At 37.3% G+C, this 18,976-nt stretch overlaps 1 pseudogene across 1 annotated transcript; it reads left to right on the top strand.

The window, feature by feature from the left end:
• Nucleotides 1-1,696: 1,696 nt before the first annotated feature.
• Nucleotides 1,697-10,995, top strand: LOC109456957 (cytochrome c oxidase subunit NDUFA4; annotated as a pseudogene). The gene is made up of 2 exons (XR_002138936.2): nucleotides 1,697-1,761; nucleotides 10,669-10,995. The product of XR_002138936.2 is annotated as a cytochrome c oxidase subunit NDUFA4 (transcript).
• The last annotated feature ends 7,981 nt before the right edge of the window (nucleotides 10,996-18,976 follow it).

Genomic DNA, 18,976 nt, shown 5'->3' with positions numbered 1-18,976 from the left:
AGCTTAGAAGTTGAGTCCCCCACCTTGAAAGAGCGCTGATAGAGGATTAATGGGAATTTTTTTTTTCTCTTCTCCTTTTCATACAATTATTTCATTGTCTCAGAACCCCAGTGGCAGATGTGAGCCTTACTTGAGGTTCAGGGAAAGAGCCAAACCCAAATGATAGGAAAGGTAGAAATGGGGATTGTCTAGGGCAGAGGAGAAGCTAAGAAAAGAAAAATCCTCGGTTTATTAATAAGCATCCAATACTATGAAATCTAGCAGGATTGAAGATTTGGGAGACTGAGTGGGCCATCAAAAGCTTAGCCATCTGTTTAAGAATAATAGCTGGGATTTATAGAGCACATTGACTTCCAAAGCACCTTCCCACCTGTTTTCCCTGCTCTCCACCTGGCTGTGGATGAGGGGCCTGTGGAGGTGAGAATCTCAAGGCCTCTCTGAGCTTGTGCCAGGGACAGAATCCGCAACAGCCCCATCCTCACTGCCTGCAGCCCAAGAGGCCCCTCTGTTACCCGTGCAATTAGGGAAAACCATTCTGAACCTCAACACTGTGCTAGGTGCTTAAAAGGCATCTCATCCTCACAATAACCTCCTGAATTGGGAATTTCAGCCCCCTGTTCCTACTGATGAAGTGGCGGGTCAGGAGAGTTAAGTGACTTGCTCAAGGCAGCACAGCGAATGCACTGAAAAACTGAGACTTACACCCAGACAAGTCTGTATACTTTCCACAGGAGCATGCTGCTTCCAGAAAGCAGATTGAGTTTCTGCTGAATTTGAGAAACTCCTAAAATGTAAATGAATTTGTGAAAATCCTAAAATGTAAATGAACAATATAAAAATTTTGAAAGATGGTAATTCCTCCCCAAACTATGTGAACTTTTCCAACATCGAGGGGTCTTTGTGGGCATCACTATATAAGTATATACATGTGCTGTATATGCATGTAATTTGTGTTATGTATATGACAATGCAAAATTAACATGTATAAATCCACATATGCATTCAGTGTGCATGTAGTAAATGTAAATATGCATGCATACAGACATACAGAGTCATTGCTAATGCATTGACTTGTTCTCTGGCTGACCAGTGAAAGCTGCAGAAAAAGGGCTCAGTCAGTTTGGAGGGTCAGAGCAGCAGCAGTTAATGAAAGGTGTGTGTGTGTGTGTGTGTGTGTGTGTGTGTGTGTTAGGCAGTACAGGAGGAAGCTGAATAACTTTATATTTCAAAGCCTTGCAGTGGTGCAGATGATAATCCTTAGGGCTGACTGTTGAGGAGTCTGCATGTTGGAATGCATTAAATTAAAAAGGTGACTACAGAAATGAAGCCACTGAGCTTAATATTACACACGAATTGCTCTGAGAGTTAAATCAGCACTTTTCTTGCCTTCAGCGTATATTTGAAAGGAGCTTATGCCCTTTTGGAGCAACCCAGTAAATTTAAGCAATAAAGCAAAGGTACCCTTCTAGGAGGACATAATATATAAAGACAAAAATATCAGCTATAAATCAGTGCATATTGATTTAATAAATAGGACTGTTGCCCTCCAGGAAACCCAGCTCAGAGGCTGAGTAGAGCAGTACCTCTGACTCAGAAACCCATTGCCTTTGCATTTATAAGCAGAAACCCAAAGGGGCATGCCCTCCAACACCTGCACAACTTGTACTCTTTCAGTTTAAGATTTTATCCAGGTGCTATGCACATTCAAAGCAAAGCCAAGGACCGGCGTTGGGCTATGGATGACGAGAGGTTGCCTACAAGGTACTCATATCTGTCGTGAATAAAAATGGGGCACTTGATGAGATGCTTCCATAAGAGGGATTAAGGCAGCTGCTCGAGAAAGTGCGAAGCAGATCACTTTGGTGCTGCTGTCCTGCTTGTCCCCCAGCAGATGCTACGTCAGCTCCCAGTGTGGGCCCAGATAATGTGACACAGCATTACCTGTATTCATTTTAACTTAATTTTCATAATAACCTGAGGAGGTAGGTATTATCTCCTTCTTACACCATGCTCTGGTCAGCAAAGTCAAAGCAATATGTTTTTTGTTGTTGTTTGTTTGTTAGTTTTTAGATTTTATTGGGGAAGGGGGAATAGGACTTTATTGGGGAACAGTGTGTTTTTACCAGGACCCATCAGCTCCAAGTCAAGTTGTTGTCCTTTCAATATTAGTTGTGGAGGGCGCAGCTCAGCTCCAAGTCCAGTTGCTGTTGTTTAATCTTAGTTGCAGGGGACGCAGCCCACCATTCCTGTGGGAGTCGAACCAGCAACCTTATTGTTGAGAGCCCGTGCTCCAACCAACTGAGCCATCTGGCCACCAGGGAGCTGAGTGGCAGCTCGTTGTTTTTATTCTAGTTGTGGAGGGCGCAGCTCACTGGCCCATGTGGGAATCGAACTGGCAACCCTGTTGCCCAGAGCTCACATTCTAGCCAACTGAGCCACCCATCTGCCCCAAAGTAATATGTTTTGACATGTGACCACCACATTCATAAACCACACAAACGTCACACAGCAAACCAGCCCAGGAGTCTGGGAATCCAGTGTTAATCCTAACCATTATTAGCTCTGTGATCTGTTTTTACTCAGCTGCTTGCTACTCCACAAGTCCGCTTTTGATTCTGGGCCATAGACTATTTCACTGAAATGTAAGGATTGAATTTTCTGCTCAAAAGTTTCCAATATATCACTTTCCTTTGATTCGGAAAAAGGCAAAACCCGTATCGGGAAGATTTGGGATTTGGATCAAGAGACAGATTCAGATCTGGCCTGTTGTCTCCTATGCAGCATGAAATTAAGCCACTCTGTGAAGCTCAGGCTCCTGCCATGAGAAATGGGAGCGTGGTAACCTAGCTGACATGCCAGCTTGACAGTGCTCTTACCCACAGCCTCTAAGTGCTAATAGGAAGGCACATAATAGTAGTCAGATCTCGGAAGAGAAAGTTCAAGTGAAAGGTCTCCGTCCTTGCAAAACTCACGCATCTGAGCCATAAGAAACTTCCTGCCCTGGCCATCACCATAAGTACCACTGTGACAGTTTGACCACAAAAGACTTCTGTCAACCCCTACTTGTTCTAGGAAATGGCTGGTCACACAGAATCCTCTGCCCCTAAATTTTAATGAACGATCCTCACTTGAAATATCCCCAAACTCTTTGTTTGCCCCTTGTAAGCAACCAAGGACTGCTAAAGGTACCTGAAGACCAATTAGAAAGTCTCCTGGCAAGGCAGTGTGGAGGTTCCTCAAAGAATTACGAATCGAATTGCCATATGACCCAGCAATCCCTCTCCTGGGTATCTACCCAAAAAATCTGATAACATTTAGAGATAAAGACACGTGTGCTCCAATGTTCATTGCAGCTTTGTTTACGGTGGCCAAGACATGGAAACAACCAAAATGTCCTTCGATAGATGAATGGATAAAGAAGATGTGGTATATATACACAATGGAATACTATTCGGCAGTAAGAAAAGATGATATAGGAACATTTGTGACAACATGGATGGATCTTGAGAGAGTAATGCTGAGCGAAACAAGTCAGACAGAAAAAGCGGAGAACCATGTGATTTCACTGATATGTGGTATATAAACCAAAAACAACAAAAGAACAAGACAAGCAAATGAGAAACAGAAACTCATAGACACAGACAATAGTTTAGTGGTTGCCAGAGGGTAAGGGGGTCGGGGGGTGGGGGGTGGGAGATGAGGGTAAGGGGGATCGAATATATGGTGATGGAAGGAGAACTGACTCTGGGTGATGAACACACAATGGGATTTATAGATGATGTAATACAGAATTGTACACCTGAAATCTATGTAATTTTACTAACAATTGTCACCCAAATAAATTTAATAAAATAAAAATTTAAAAAAAAAAAAAAAGAAAGTCTCCTGGCTTCCTAAAATCCCACCTTAATGGAATCCTGGCCAGTCAGTCTTTCCTTCTCTTTATCCTGTAACATTTGCTCTCCTTGACACACCTTCTAACCAGTGCTGAAACGAAAGTCAGGGTAAATGGGTTCCCTCACTATAAGTTTATGAGTAAACAGCCTTTGCTAATTTTCTCCCAAACTCAGCTTTGTCTCCAACAGCAGCAAAGGATTGAAGTAGAGAAAGGCTGTCCAACATGTGGATGCTGACTCTTTGCTGTCGTCCAAATAGATGAGCACATCTATAAATCAATAAACAAATTCAAATATCAATCCAAGTTTCAGCATATTCCCGTAAATATGGGTTATGCTGTTTCTCAGTTTTCCACGGGACCTGCACATTTTAATTGGTGTGGAATTGTATCAATGCCTTGTTTCTGGATGATGGTGATGACGGCCACTGACAGAACCTAAAGGCTATGGTAGGTACTAAACTCAGTCCCTGCATGAGGTACTAAACAGGGCATCAGTCTTTATGTAGCTGAGATGGTAGGCCTTTTGTCAGTCTCAGAAGACTTGGAGGTCTCCAAAGTTTCCAAATTTTCTGAAGCTTTTTCAGTGTCTTTGTTTAGCAGAAAATTCACTTCTCATACAAATCCCATTTTATAATGAATTCCACCCAGCCATTCATTTTTATAGACGGTTTTATAGAAACATACTGAAAAGGTGTTTCAGATTGTACCATATAAATCATAACGGAGGGTTGATGCTTTTTTTTTCTAGACACTTTGTCTTTTCTCATACCTTTCCTGTTGTTATTAAATCAAGCAAATGTTTACACATTTTGATGGAAATAACACAAAAAAGACAAGATACTCTTGTGTATGCTAAGGAGCTAAATGAATCATTAAGATACAGCCTTGTAGACATATTCATACTGCAGATAGGTACGAGGGGAAGATAAAGTTCAGAATATACATATGCAGATTATGCAAATAACCCTTCACTGTTGAAATAATATTGTTGAAGTCATAAAAGGTTAAATACTATTTGTTTAATTTTATTTTTGAAAAGCAGATCTCATTGGTTTTTGTGGAAAGCTTCTGCCTGTTAGAAAACTTTGGAGCTTCATAGCTTATATTCGTCAAGGGCGCACATACTGGGAAGATTAAAGAAAAATGTGTAAATTGGACTAACCCTTTTCAAAACAATTAAGTTTGCTTTTAAAACCTTCCAACACATTTTCATATGATTCTTTTTTTTTCCCCTAGCAGAGAAAGGTGATCGAGAAGACTTCCTTTAGCAGACAACATAGGAATTGTTATTTTAAAGACCAGATGGATGCAGACATTTAAGAATCTGAAGGAAGAGCACCATTGCAGACAGAGAGCAGAAAAAAGTAATGGGACATTACTAAACTTGGCAGTTCAAAGAAACAGGAAGAAGGGTAGAGGATGGGGTGGGGGGTACCGCCGGAAGCAGTGGAAGGGATAGGCAAGGGTTAGACAAATAGGGTCAGGGGTGAGACCAAGGTCTGTGGTTTATTCCAAATGCAATGGGACACCACTGCGGCTGTAGTTTATTCTAAATCCAATGCACACCATGGGGTCGTATCAGTAGAATTTTCAATAGGAAAAATAGAGTGCCCTTAAAAGTGTGCAATTCAAAAGAATTCAATGAAGGGACTTCATTGTGTGAAAAGTAAGCCCAGAATCAACAAGAGATGTTGGGGATCCCAGGGATTAGCAACTATTTGAAGCTCATATCACCCCTGGGCCTGAAGGTGAAAATGGTGTGACCAATGTTGCCAGAGTAAATTAGAATCAGGGACATGAAAGAAGAGCTGCCAACTAGAGCTGTTTACCCAAGGAAACACAGCCCCTGTTAGAACAAAGAAACAATAGAGAGTAAGGGAATAAATACCTCAGCCTCTGTCTTCTCTCCTCCTTTTGCTTTCTGGTGCCAGAGAACAAGGGGGCATCAATGATTCAGTGTGTTCAAGTATGGTTCACAGACCCTGGCCGAGAGGGTGAATAATTGATAGGGATGGTGGGGTGTGCAAATGTAGATTAACCACACAGGTGTTTTATATGAGGCCCACAAAGGATGTCTTAGACTTAAAAGAATCCTTAACCTAAAATGAACTGTGACTTTCTGAAAAATAAAATGACTGATGGCTTTGTTGAGAGTGCAGTAAACTGAAAGAGTATCAGAACAATTATGTGAGGACAGTGGGGTGCCTTCTGCATCAGGGCATTTTTTTTATCCTGATCAAGAATTAATGTAAGTCAACAATAGGGGGAAAAAGACAGATGAAGAGCATGTTTCAGGTCCTTGATGCATCAAATCTTCTTGTTGACTAATCGCATGGCATACAGTCATTTCAAAACCTAATTACATTAAATTATTTGGTCTGTTTTTTAAAATGCAGGTCTTTTGAGCCCCTTCATACTTATTGACTTTTTAAAATTATCTCTCCAAATAATTATGATGCTGAGTCATATTGTGGAACCACCAATGTAGTGCACGACTGCAGATTTCACCAACACAAACAACTAGATTCTACTGTGGGCTCTACTGATGCTGTAGTTTTTATAATGTTCACTTCTTGGAGTGTCATTTCCTTTTTGTTAAATGGACATAATGATACCACTTGCACAGTTGTTTCAAAAATTGTAATACTAAATTAAAGCAGATGACAGTATTTGGCATACAATTAGATCCCTGTAAATGTTAGTTACTATTACTCCTGTTAGTACTAAATGATAATTAAATTTACAATGAAGTGAACAGGGAATGTAGTCTTCTGAATTGCATTTTGCAAAGTTTCTCATGATAGATCTCTGGGGGGAAATTTTTTTTTTAATGGAGTGAAAGTTATTAGTAAATCAACATCTTACTGAGTTGAATATCAGAATATACTGAACAGTAGTAACAACAACAAGAAAGTGCTCTCTCCAACAGCTTTCCCCAGGATACAATGCCAACCATGTCCTGAGATCTTTTGTATTGATTACTTGAATAAAATTAGAGAAAACACACTCAAGTTATGTGAAAATAATATTAAACTAGGGAATAAGAAGAACAAAGAGGAAAGTGGAAGAGATTAATGATTAATGAGTCTAATTAGGCAAACTACAATTTAACTGAGATACATATGAATTTTAGCACTTGGGTCTAAATAGTCAATTACATGCATACCACTTTCTGCCAATTAAGTTCGCAAACATGTTGCAACAATGTTGCTAACCTTTTTTTTGTTACCAGAGGGGTTATTCATTATGAATTTGTACCAACTGGAAAAACATTTAATCAAGTTTACTATTTGGAAGTGCTGAAAAGGCTGTGTGAAAAAATTAGACGACCTGAACTTTTCACCAAGAATTCATGGCTCTTACATCAGGACAATGCACCAACTCACACGGCACTGTCTGTGAGGGAGTTTTTAGCCAGTAAACAAATGACTGTATTGGAACACCCTCCCTACTCACCTGATCTGGCCCCCAATGACTTCTTTCTTTACCTGAAGATAAAGGAAATATTGAAAGGAAGACATTTTGATGACATTCAAGACATCAAGGTTAATAGGACAACAGCTCTGATAGCCATTCCGGAAAAAGAGTTCCAAAACTGCTTTGAAGGGTGGCCTAGAGGCTGGCATCAGTGTATAGCTTTCCAAGGGGAGTAATTTGAAGGTAACCATAGTGACATTCAACAATGAGGTATGTAGCACTTCTTTTAGGATGAGTTCATAAACTTAATTGTCCGACCTTCATATTATAGATAAAATAGTTGTTAAGCAAGATACTTTAATTTAAAATAAAATAAAAATACATCTTGTTTCTTTTTCAACATATAATGAGATTAGAAGCTATCACATCCACACCTAAAACAAGAGAAAATTTGAAACAACAACAAAACCTGAAGATCAGTCTGCGCTCCTTGGATCCATCAGGAAACTGAGGTTACTGTACTAACTGTCATTCTGAAATCTGAAGAGATGGCAATTCCAGAGGACCACAGACAAAACCTACTTACGTGGAACGAAAGATGGTAGAATGATAAACTAGTAGGAACACTAAAATGGTAGTAATGAGAATTTCTGGAGGCTGAGTGTGATTAGTATGAAAGTGAAAAACTTATTGGGTCTTCTACACTTTGATGAATTTTACTTCCAGGTACCCCACTATGTTCTCAAAGTGTGGAATTAGGGGAGATACTCTCTTGGCTCTGATGGGGGGGAGGAATAATTACCCTTGTGGACAAGGGTATTCTCCGTGATAAAGACTTACTTTCTCCAGGGAAAACGACTTTATCAAAATCTTATCCCACCTGGGGAAAAGCATTTTTCCCATGCCAACTCCATCTAACCTTCCTGATACACCCAAGAGATGGGTAGGCTAGCAAGAAAAAAGAAAAAAAGAAGAAAAAAAAGAAGAAAAAAAAAGAAATTGTGAATGTCTCATTCCTGTGACTCAGTCCCACCTAGAATGACTTTTAACCATAAGATTACAGAATGCTTCCCCTCCGACCCACTTTATATCTGTATGAACAGGGCTTCAATATAATAGCAGCAGGTTACAGGTGAAAAAAATGAAAAATGTAGACAAGAATTGACTTACTGTAGCAAAAAGTTTTTAAAGAAGCCCAAAGCCAAAGTGTGTGTGTGTGTGTGTGTGTGTGTGTGTGTGTGTGTGTGGATGGCAGTAGAGAGAAATAAGGACACTAGAAGAATTTGAAAAATCTGGCACTCAAACTACAATGAAAAATAAACACAGCTCAATACTTAGCAAGATTAACCTAAAACCTCATACTAAAGGGCTATTTATCTCAGTCCCTATAACATGTTACATCATGCCTGATTTTCAACAACAACAAAAAATACAATGTGCATGGAAAAGTAAGAAAAACATAGTCTGAAGAAGCAAATGAAACATCAGAATCAGTCTCAGATATGACATAGATATTGGAATTATCAAATAGGGAATTTAAGATAACTGATTATTATGTTAGGAACTCCAATGGAAAAAGTAGAAAACTTGCAAAAACATATGGGTAATGGAAGCACAGAGATAGACATTGTAAGAAAGAACTGAAAGAAAATGCTAGAAAAAAAAAATGTAACAAAAATACGTTCAGTGGATTCATGTTTAAGTCAGATATGGGTGAAAAAAGAATAAGTAAATTTGAAGAAAATCAAATAAAAAATTTTCTAAACTGAAATAAAAAGAGGATTAAAAAAAAAAGGGAATAGGACATCCATGAGCAGTGGGATAATTTCAAAGGTCCAACATACTGGAATAGCAAAAGGAAAAAAAAAGGAGTCAAATAAAATAATTATTTGAAGTAATAAAAGTTTGAGAACTACTGAAATTAACAACAAAAATCAAATTACTCTTCCAGGAAGATTAGAGAACACCAAGCAGAGTTTATACCAAATATCTACACCTAGGTATGTTATATTTAAATTACAAAAACTGAAATACAAAGAGAAAATCTTGAAAAAAGTCAGAAAGAGGAAAACGCCTTGTCTATAGAGGCCAGACTTCTTGTCTCAAACCATGCAAGCAAGGAGTTAATGCATAAAATATTTAAAGTTCTAAAGGACACACACAGAAAAAGCACAGAATTCTATATTAAGTGAAAGCATTTGCCAAAAAAGGAAAAATGACAACTTTCTAAACCAAACACTAAGGAAATTTGTCATGAGTGAACTTGTCATACAAGAAATCTTAAGTCCGACAAAAAAAGATAAATTGTATATGTCAGAAACTCAGATCTACATAAAGAATTTTAAAATATATCAGAAAAGTAATACATACAAGCAAAATTAAATATTTAATTTTCTTATTGATCTATATAAAAGATAACTGTTTAAAAATAAAATATTAACACTGCATAAAGTATTTATATCATGTGGAAAGCGGAATGAATGATAGCAATGTCACAAAAGATGGAGAAGTGAAAATGGGGCTACCTCTGTTATAGAGTTCCTGCAGTACATGTCAAATAGGATAAGTTATATGGGATAGATTTAGATAACTTAAAAAAACATATTGCAAATTCAATCAGTATTATGATATTTTTGGTTTACAATTATGCTTATTTTATTTCCCACAGTAGTCAAAAGTCAAACATATAAAAAACATGGATCTAAGTTGTCGAGTGTATGTGCATTAAGATGTCATTTTTTATAATAATGTAAAAGAAGGATATCTGAACAGATTTTTTTGTACCTTATTGAAGTTAGTTAGTATCAATTCAATTTGACTGTTATAAATGTAATGTGGTAACTATAAACCAAATAACCCTTACAAACAAATGGACATAGAATACTACCCAACAACGTGGACTACCAGTTCTTCTCAAAAGAAACCTTCCATAGGATGGACATAAATTAGGTCACAAAACAATTCTCAATAAATGTTTTAAAAAATCAGAATCATACAAATTATCTTCTGTGATGACAATGGAATGAAGCTAGACATCAATAACTAAAGGAAAACTGGAAAAGTTACAACTATATGGAAATTAAACAAAACACTCTTAAACAACCAATGGCTCAAAAAATAAATTGCAAGGTAAATTAGGCAATATTTGGAAACAAATGGAGATAAAAACACAACATAGCAAAACTTGTGGGATGCTGCAAAGGCAGTACTCACAAGGAAATTTATAGCTGTAAATGCCTATGTTAAAAAAGAAGAAAAATAATCACATCAATAACCTAACTGTACATTTTGAGGAACTAGAAAAAGAAGAGGAAACTAAACCTAAAGCCAAGAAAAGGAAGATAATAACCAAGATTAGAGCGGAGACCCAAACCAACTGCCACAACCATCCTGCGCCAAATCATCAGTCAGGCTAAGAAGAATCAAAGCTTGATCCCCCTCTTTGTATTTATTGGAGCTGGAGGTACTGGAGCAGTGCTGTATGTCAGGCGCCTGGCATTGTTCAATCGAGATGTCTGTTGGGATAAAAAGAATAACCCAGAACCTTGGAACAAACTGGGTCCCAATCAGCAATACAAGTTCTACTCAGTGAATGTAGATTACAGCAAACTGAAGAAAGAAGGTCCAGACTTCTAAATGGAATGTTTCACTAAAACGCTGCTTAGAATGAAGGCGTTCCAGAAACCATTTGCACAATTTCCCACTTAACCAGGACATATTTCCCCTGCAAATGCATGAAATCATGTTGGTGTATTATGTTGGGGTTTACACTGATTAATAAATATCTGAAACTTGAAAACAAAAAAAGATTAGAGTGGAAACAAATTAAAGAATAGAGAAGATCAGGAATGAAAAGAGGATCGCTTTCACCATTTTAACGGAATATTTTCTAGAACTGCTAGCAAGAGAAATTAGATAACATAAAGGAAAAAAAAATTCAAATTGGAAAGGAAAATGTAAAACTATCTACATGCATAGAAGACATGATCCTATATATAGAAAATTTCAAAGAATCAACAATAAATGATTCTAGATATAATAAACAAATTTGCAAATTTGCAGGGTATAAGATCAAGGTGCAAAAATCAGTTATATTTCTATATAGCTCCAATGAACTATGAGAAAAATAAATTGCAAAAGCAATTTTTAATATTATCCATCAGAAAAAAAGTAACAAGAAACAAATTTAACCAAGGATACACAGGACTTTTACACCGAAAGTTATAAAACATTGCTGATTGAAATTAAATAATACTTAAATAAATGGGGATACATCTCATACTTATGGATAAGATGATGTAATATTAATAAGATGTCAATGTTTTCCAAAAAAATCTACCAATCTAATGTCATCCTTATCAAAGTTCCAATGACATTTAACAGAAATGGAGAAGCTGAATCTCAAAGTATATAAAATTATAAGAGTCCTTAAATACACAAGACATCTTAAAAAGGAAGACAAAAGTTTGAGGACTTATATTTCCTGATTTCAAAATTTATTTAAAAATTACAGTAATCAAAACAGTATAATATCAGGGCAAAGACAGGAATATGGACCAATGGTATCAAATTGATAGTCAAGAAACCCATACATATATTGACACATGAATTTTATCAAGAATGTAAAATGCATTCGAATGGAGAAATAATAGTCTTTAATAGGTGATGCTAGATTTCAACTTACAAAAGAATGAGGTTAGACCCCTACCTCACACCATAAATAAAAATTGACAAAAAAAATTTCTAAAACCTAAATATGAGATAAGATATAAAACTCTTAGAAGAAGTCCTGTGGGTATAATTTCATGATGTTGGAGTTGGCAATGGAGTCTTACATATGGTGCCAAAATATGAGCAACAAAGGACAAAAAAAAAAAAAATCTGTCCAGATTGGATTTCATCATAATTTAAAAAAAAGACAAAAAACAGTTTGTGCATTTAAAGACTTTAGTAAGAAAGGGGAAAGACAATATATATAATGGGAGAAAATATTTTCAAATAATTTCAGATAAAATATTAATATCTAAAATATATAAAGAATTTAAAAACTCAAATGCAAAACCAAACAACCCGATTATAAAAATAGGAAACAGTTTTGAATAGATAGTTATCCAAAGAAGATGTGTAAATACCAATAAGCACATGGAAAGATATTCAACCTCATTAACCACTAGATAAATGCAAATCAAAATTACAAGGATATAACACTTCATACCTAGTAAAATAGCTATAATTTTAAAAATGTAAAATATATTGAATGCCAACTGTAACTGAAGAAAAAATAATTTTTAAAAATAAATAAAAATGTGAGCATTAGTTGCTGAAAGCTGCCATAACAAAATACAGTAGACTAGATGGTTTAAATAACAGAAATTCATTTTCTCATAGTTCTGGAGGCTGGGAATTCTAAGACTGTGGTGTTAATAAGGGAGGCGTTATTCTGAGGGCTCTTCTCTTGGCTCATGGCGGTAATCGTGCGGTTGTGTGTGCACAGGACCTCTTCTGTGTGCATACGTGGACAAAGAGAAAGAACTCACTTGTGTCTCCTTATATCAAAACACTAATTTTATTGCATCAGGGCCCCACCCTTATGACTTTGACATTATTTACTTCCTTAAAGGCTTCATCTCCAAATACACAACTGTGGATTAGGGATTCAATATATAAATTGGGGGAGTGGGAGCAAACATTCAGTCCTAACATTCGGTCCCTGTTGCCCTTCCCCTCAAATTCATGACTTTTTCACATACGAAATACATTAATTCCATGTCAACACTCCCAAAATTTTTAGCTGTTTCTATCACTCTAAAGTCAAAAGTCTCATCTAAATGAGACATGGGTGCGGCTCAAGGTACAATTCACCCCGAGGCAAAGTTCCTCTCCAGCTGTGCACTTGTGAAACCAGGCAAACTTGTGCTTCCATAATACAATGGTGGGGCAGGCATAGGGTAGAAATTCCCCTTCTGAAGGAGAGAAATCAAAGGAAGAAATGGGTAGCGGGTGCCAATCCATTCTATGACCTAGCCAGGCAAACCACTCTAGACCTTAAGGCCTGAGAATAACCCTCTCTGGCTTGATGATCCACTTTTTGTACCCACTGGAATGGAGGCCCTGCTTTCTCCATCTACTGAGGAAGCTGTCCTGCTTTCTGGAACCACTGGGGAAGGATCCGTTTTAGATAATCGACCTTCTACACCCACTGGGGAGGCAGTCCTGCCTTTGAAGCTTTGCTGGGCCAGTCCTGCTACTGTGGTTCTGCTATGTGGAGTCACCCCCAAGGTTCCAGGTGATGGCAGCTTGCCCTTTGAAACCTCAGCAGTGGCTCCATCCCTCAAAATTCGGGGGTGGGGGGCAGCCCTGATTATCTCTGAACTGCCTTTGGGTGCATTCTTCCTTTTTCTTGCAGGATAAGGCATGTTCACAGCTGGATAGCTCTGTGGTCCTGTCCTATGGGAGCTAAGAAGTCCCATAGTCTTCCTCTGTTTCATCCTTTCTCTACCATTTAAAGTTCAAATGGCAGTGTTTCTTCCCATATGATCTCATACTATCTTTGTTGAGTGATAGTCCAGCCACATCCTTGGTACTATCTTCAGAATAAGTTCTCTCTCTCTCTCTCTCTCTCTCTCTCTCTCTCTCTCTCTCTCTCTCCCTCTGTCTTAATTTACTGTATGGATAGGATGTGAGTTTTCCCAATTTTTGAGTTCTGTCCTTTTTTTCTTTTTCTTTTCTTTTTTTTTTTTTTTTTAACAATTGCTTCTTCCATTCATCTTTCTCCTCTCACACTCAACTATAAGCAGTCAGGAGAAACCAAGCTGCCCCTTCAGCACTATTCTTAAAAATCTCCTTAGCTAAATATCCAGTTTCATCTGTTGCAAATTCTACCTTCCAATATTTGTCTAGAACACAACTCAGACAAATATTTGCCACTTTAAAACAAGGATTTTCTTTCCCAGTTTCTAATAAACTGTTCCTCATTTCCTGTGGAGATTTTACCAGAATGACCTTAACATTTACATTTTTACCAATAGTCCCTCCATGACAATCTAGGATTTTCCCACCAAGCACCTCAAATCTTTTCCAGCTTCTACCCATTACCCAGTTCCAAAATCACTTCCATATTTTTAGATATTTGTTATAACATCACCCCAAATGCTCACCCTTATGACTTCATTTAACCTTAATTACTTCCCAAAAGGCCATATCTTCAACTATAGTCAAATATAAGGCTTTAACATACAAATTGTGTAGGGACATAGACATTTAGTCAATAACAACAAATATTGGCAAGAAGGTGGAGAAATTGGAACCCTTGCACATTGCTGTGTAGCTGCAACAGAAAAGAATTTGCCAGCTCCTTTAAAAGTGAAACAGAGAATTACCATATGACTCTGCAATTTATCTCTTAGGTACATATCCAAAGGAATTGAAAGCAGGGACTTGAACAGACACTTGTATGTCAGTGTTCATTGCTGCTAGTTCACCTAAAAGATAGAAACAACCTGATCATCTATCAACAGATGAATGAATAAACAAAATATGAAATACCCATACAATGGAATATCATTCAACCATAAAAAAGAATGAAGTTCTTATACACACTACACCATCAATAAATCTTGAAAGCATTATGCTAAGCTCAGAGACACAAAAGGACAGACATATGATTCCACTTATATAGAATAGGTAAATTCATAGAACAAAAAGAGATAAAAGATTACCTGGAATTTAGGGTATGCAGATGAAGAGTTATTGCTTAACAATAATAGAGTTTGGTAATAAAAAAAATTGCAAGTACATAGTGGTGATGTTGCACATTATTGTGAATGTAATTAATCCTACTGAATTGTACACTTTAAAAAATAAAAATAAAAATATTATGTTATAAATAGTCTACCAAAATGTAATAAAATAATGTAATGTAGCCCCCCAAATCATTGAAATGTACAATTAAAAGAAGTGACTTGTATGATGTATAAATTATATTTCAATAAACCCAGGCAAAAAAAGATTCAAAAGATAAGTTACAGACTGGGAAAAAATATTTGTAAAACCCATATCTGATACATTTCCTGTATACAAAGAGCATTAAAACTGAACAATAAGAAAATAAATATTTCAATTTAAAAACGAATGAAAAATCTGAATAGGTATTTCTCCAAAGAAGATATACAGATGACAAATAAGAATATGTAAAGATGTTCAAACATTTGTCATTAAAGAATTAAATATTAAAATAAGAGTGACATACAGTTATACAAGTTTTAGAAAGACTGAAATCCAAAATTCTGACACCACCACTTGCTACCAAGGATTTGGAGCATAAAGAACTCTCCTACCTTTCTGATGGGAATGTAAACTAGTATAACCACATTGAAAGAAAGTTTGGCAGTTTCTTATGCAGCATATAATCCAGCAGTCTTATCTCTAGGTATTTACCCAATTAAATTGAAAACTCAGTTCCACACAATAACCTGCAGAAAAATTTTATAGTCATTTTACTTATAATAACCAATTTTAGAAGCAACCAACCTGTCTTTAAGTAGGTAAGTGAATAAACAATCTGGGGTACATACATAAATGAAATATTTTCAGAAATTAATAAAAAAGAGCTATCAAGCTATAAAATTACATAAAAGAATCTTAAATGCATATTGCTAAGGGAAAGAAGATAATGTGAAAAGGCTATGGGAAGTATGATTCAAATTATATGACATTCTGGAGAAGGCAAAACTGTTATAATAAAAAATGATTAGTAGTTTCCAGGGGTTCAGGGACAGGAAATGTTGAGTTATTAAAGCAGTGATGATTACTTTTAAGGCAGTAAACTATTCTGTAGAATACTGTAATAGCAGTTATTTGACATACTTGTAATGCATTTGTCAAGTTCTTAGACCTTTATAGCACAAAGAGCGAGCCTTAATGTGTCCAAATTATTACACACACACACACACACACACACACACACACACACGGCAATTCCAGGATGTAATGTAAATGTGACAAAACAGTCTAACCATATTAGAAATGTATGAAACAACCTCACTGAAATGGGTGGAAAAAGGTGCTAATGTAAATAATGTTGCAAAGGAGTAGAGTCTATAGGACTAAAGGTAAGAAAACAAAACAATAACAAAAAAACACTGTACATAAGCATGTACTCTAGATTAAAAAAATTATTGCCTACGCAGGAAATATTTGTCTATTAAAATATATAACAAAAATGTACCAAAGTCAGTAACTGATTAAATTGAGTTAAAATTTAACAAGGATCTCTATCTGGAATGTGGTAAGTGTCCTAACATACGTTAAGCTTCAATTAGTCAAGTATTTTTGTATAGCTAAGTGAATCCATTATAAAATAGTAAAATCGTTTAGTGATATACATATACCAAACTAATTGATGAGGAAGTGAAAAAAATTAAAAATGTTAGCCAAAATATAGGTAATAAAAATATTTTAAAATATAGACAAGTATTAGAAATAAACTATTAAACATAATTTCCTAAAATTATTACAAATATTCTTTCAAATATTAGAAATATTATAAATTCACAGTATTAAAATATTACCAATAAAATATTATAAAAATAATTTCTTAAAATTATTAGAAAATAATTTCTTAAAATATTATAAAAATAATTTCTTTTAAAATAATAGGGGGCCAGCCCGGTGGCTCAGGCGGTTAGAACTCCATGCTCCTAACTCCGAAGGCTGCCGGTTCGATTCCCACATGGGCCAGTGGGCTCTCAACCACAAGGTTGCCAGTTCAACTCCTCGAGTCCCGCAAGGGATGGTGGGCTCCGCCCCCTGCAACTAAGATTGAACACGGCACCTTGAGCTGAGCTGCCTCCCGGATGGCTCAGTTGGTTGGAGTGCGTCCTCTCAACCACAAGGTTGCTGGTTCGACTCCCGCAAGGGATGGTGGGCTGTGCCACCTGCAACTAGCAACGGCAACTGGATCTGGAGCTGAGCTGTGTCCTCCACAACTAAGACTGAAAGGACAACAACTTGAAGCTGAACAACACCCTCCACAACTAAGACTGAAAGGACAACAATTTGACTTGGAAAAAAGGCCTGGAAGTACACACTGTTCCCCAATAAAGTTGTGTTCCCCTTCCCCAATAAAATCTTAAAAAAAATAATAATAATAATAGGAAAAAATTAAAAAGAATTAAGAACAAAAAGAAAATAAATAGAAAGACTGTAGCTCAAAAGCCAAATACGTTAGTAGTTATACTTAATGGATGTAATCTAAATGCTCTAATTAATAAAAAAAATACATCAGATTGAATAAAATAAACAAATAAGAAAGCACACAACAATCAGCTACAACATTTTCCAGTCAAGGAAGCAAAGTAGGAAAATGCTGTTACTTGTTTCTTCTCATGACTACATCAAAATTACAACTAAACTGAGAATCACCTGAAGTCTACCTGAACCAAAGTCCTATAACAAAGGACGTACAGAATAAGCTACCTCAAGACTGGTAGGAGGAGTGGAGATGCAAAACAAGCTGGTCCCACTCCCGAATATGACTTTTAAAAATCAAGAGGAAAATCTTGGCTGCAGATATCCCCCTTGGAGGAGAGAGGGGGCCCAGCCCCACACCAGGCTCCCCAGTCCAGGTTTCTAGTGCTGGGAAGAGAAGTCTCCGTAATTTCTGGTTGTGAAAACCAGCGGGGATTGTAGCTGAGTGAGGCAAGGGTGACTGGCGTCCTAAATGCTCCTTTTAAAAAACATGCCTATACTTACTTGCTAATGGACTCACTTCCACTGAGCTCCACTGCTAGAGCAGCAGCCCAAAAGGCAATAGGGACGTATGGGGACAAAATGAATTGTCTGGCTTCCAGGAATGGAGCCTGGAATGGAGAAACAGTGTCTTCCAGACAGAAGTGCTGGCAGAATCCATTGTTTCCTTGTTGAGCCCTACCGCATCCCAGTGTGCAGACACAGGCAGCCACCATATCCGAGCCTTCATCAACATGGCTAATATACCACTGCCCCGAGTGATTCTTTGAAACCCTGCCCCATCCAAGGTTTAGGCCCACTGAATCCACCTCCAGTAGCTTTTCCATACAAACATCCTGTCTTGGCTCATGTGCTGGACTTTTCTAAAATCTCTTAAATGTTCACAAAATCCAAACAAGCAGCATCTGGCTTCAGCATGTCCCATGCATCTCGCTAAGCAGACCCAAGACCAACACTAGTGGCAGCTGGCCATGGTTCATAGCTTGTCTTCTGGAGACACCTCCAAGCCAAATACAAGTGGTGGCCATCAAAGATAGCTTTGTGGCTCATTCCAGGAGGCTCCAGAGCTGGCACACTGGGTCACCTGCTGCTGACCAAACTGGATCATCAACAGGTGACCTCCAAGTACAAAACACCCAAAGAGCAGACTAGGCAGACCTCAGAGTCCAGCTAAAGCAAATCCTGTTTGGTAGAGTAAACTGTGCACAGAGTTCCTCCACTGTAGTCACAGACAGTTCTCACAACAAATCATCCCGAGGGTCTATTCCTCCCATTGATGTGCAAGCAGCAACCAAGATTCAACTACAACAGGAGACCACACAAAATCCACACAAGAGACACCCATGAAGCACCTGACTCAGGTGACCGGGCAGACTGCACCACTGGGCCCCACAGGACACCTACTACATAAGA

This window comes from Rhinolophus sinicus, linkage group LG01 (genome assembly GCF_036562045.2).
Source record: "Rhinolophus sinicus isolate RSC01 linkage group LG01, ASM3656204v1, whole genome shotgun sequence".
NCBI classification, from domain to species: domain Eukaryota; kingdom Metazoa; phylum Chordata; class Mammalia; order Chiroptera; family Rhinolophidae; genus Rhinolophus; species Rhinolophus sinicus.
Note: the sequence above shows the minus strand (reverse complement) of the source record. Positions and strands in the feature narration are given on the sequence as shown.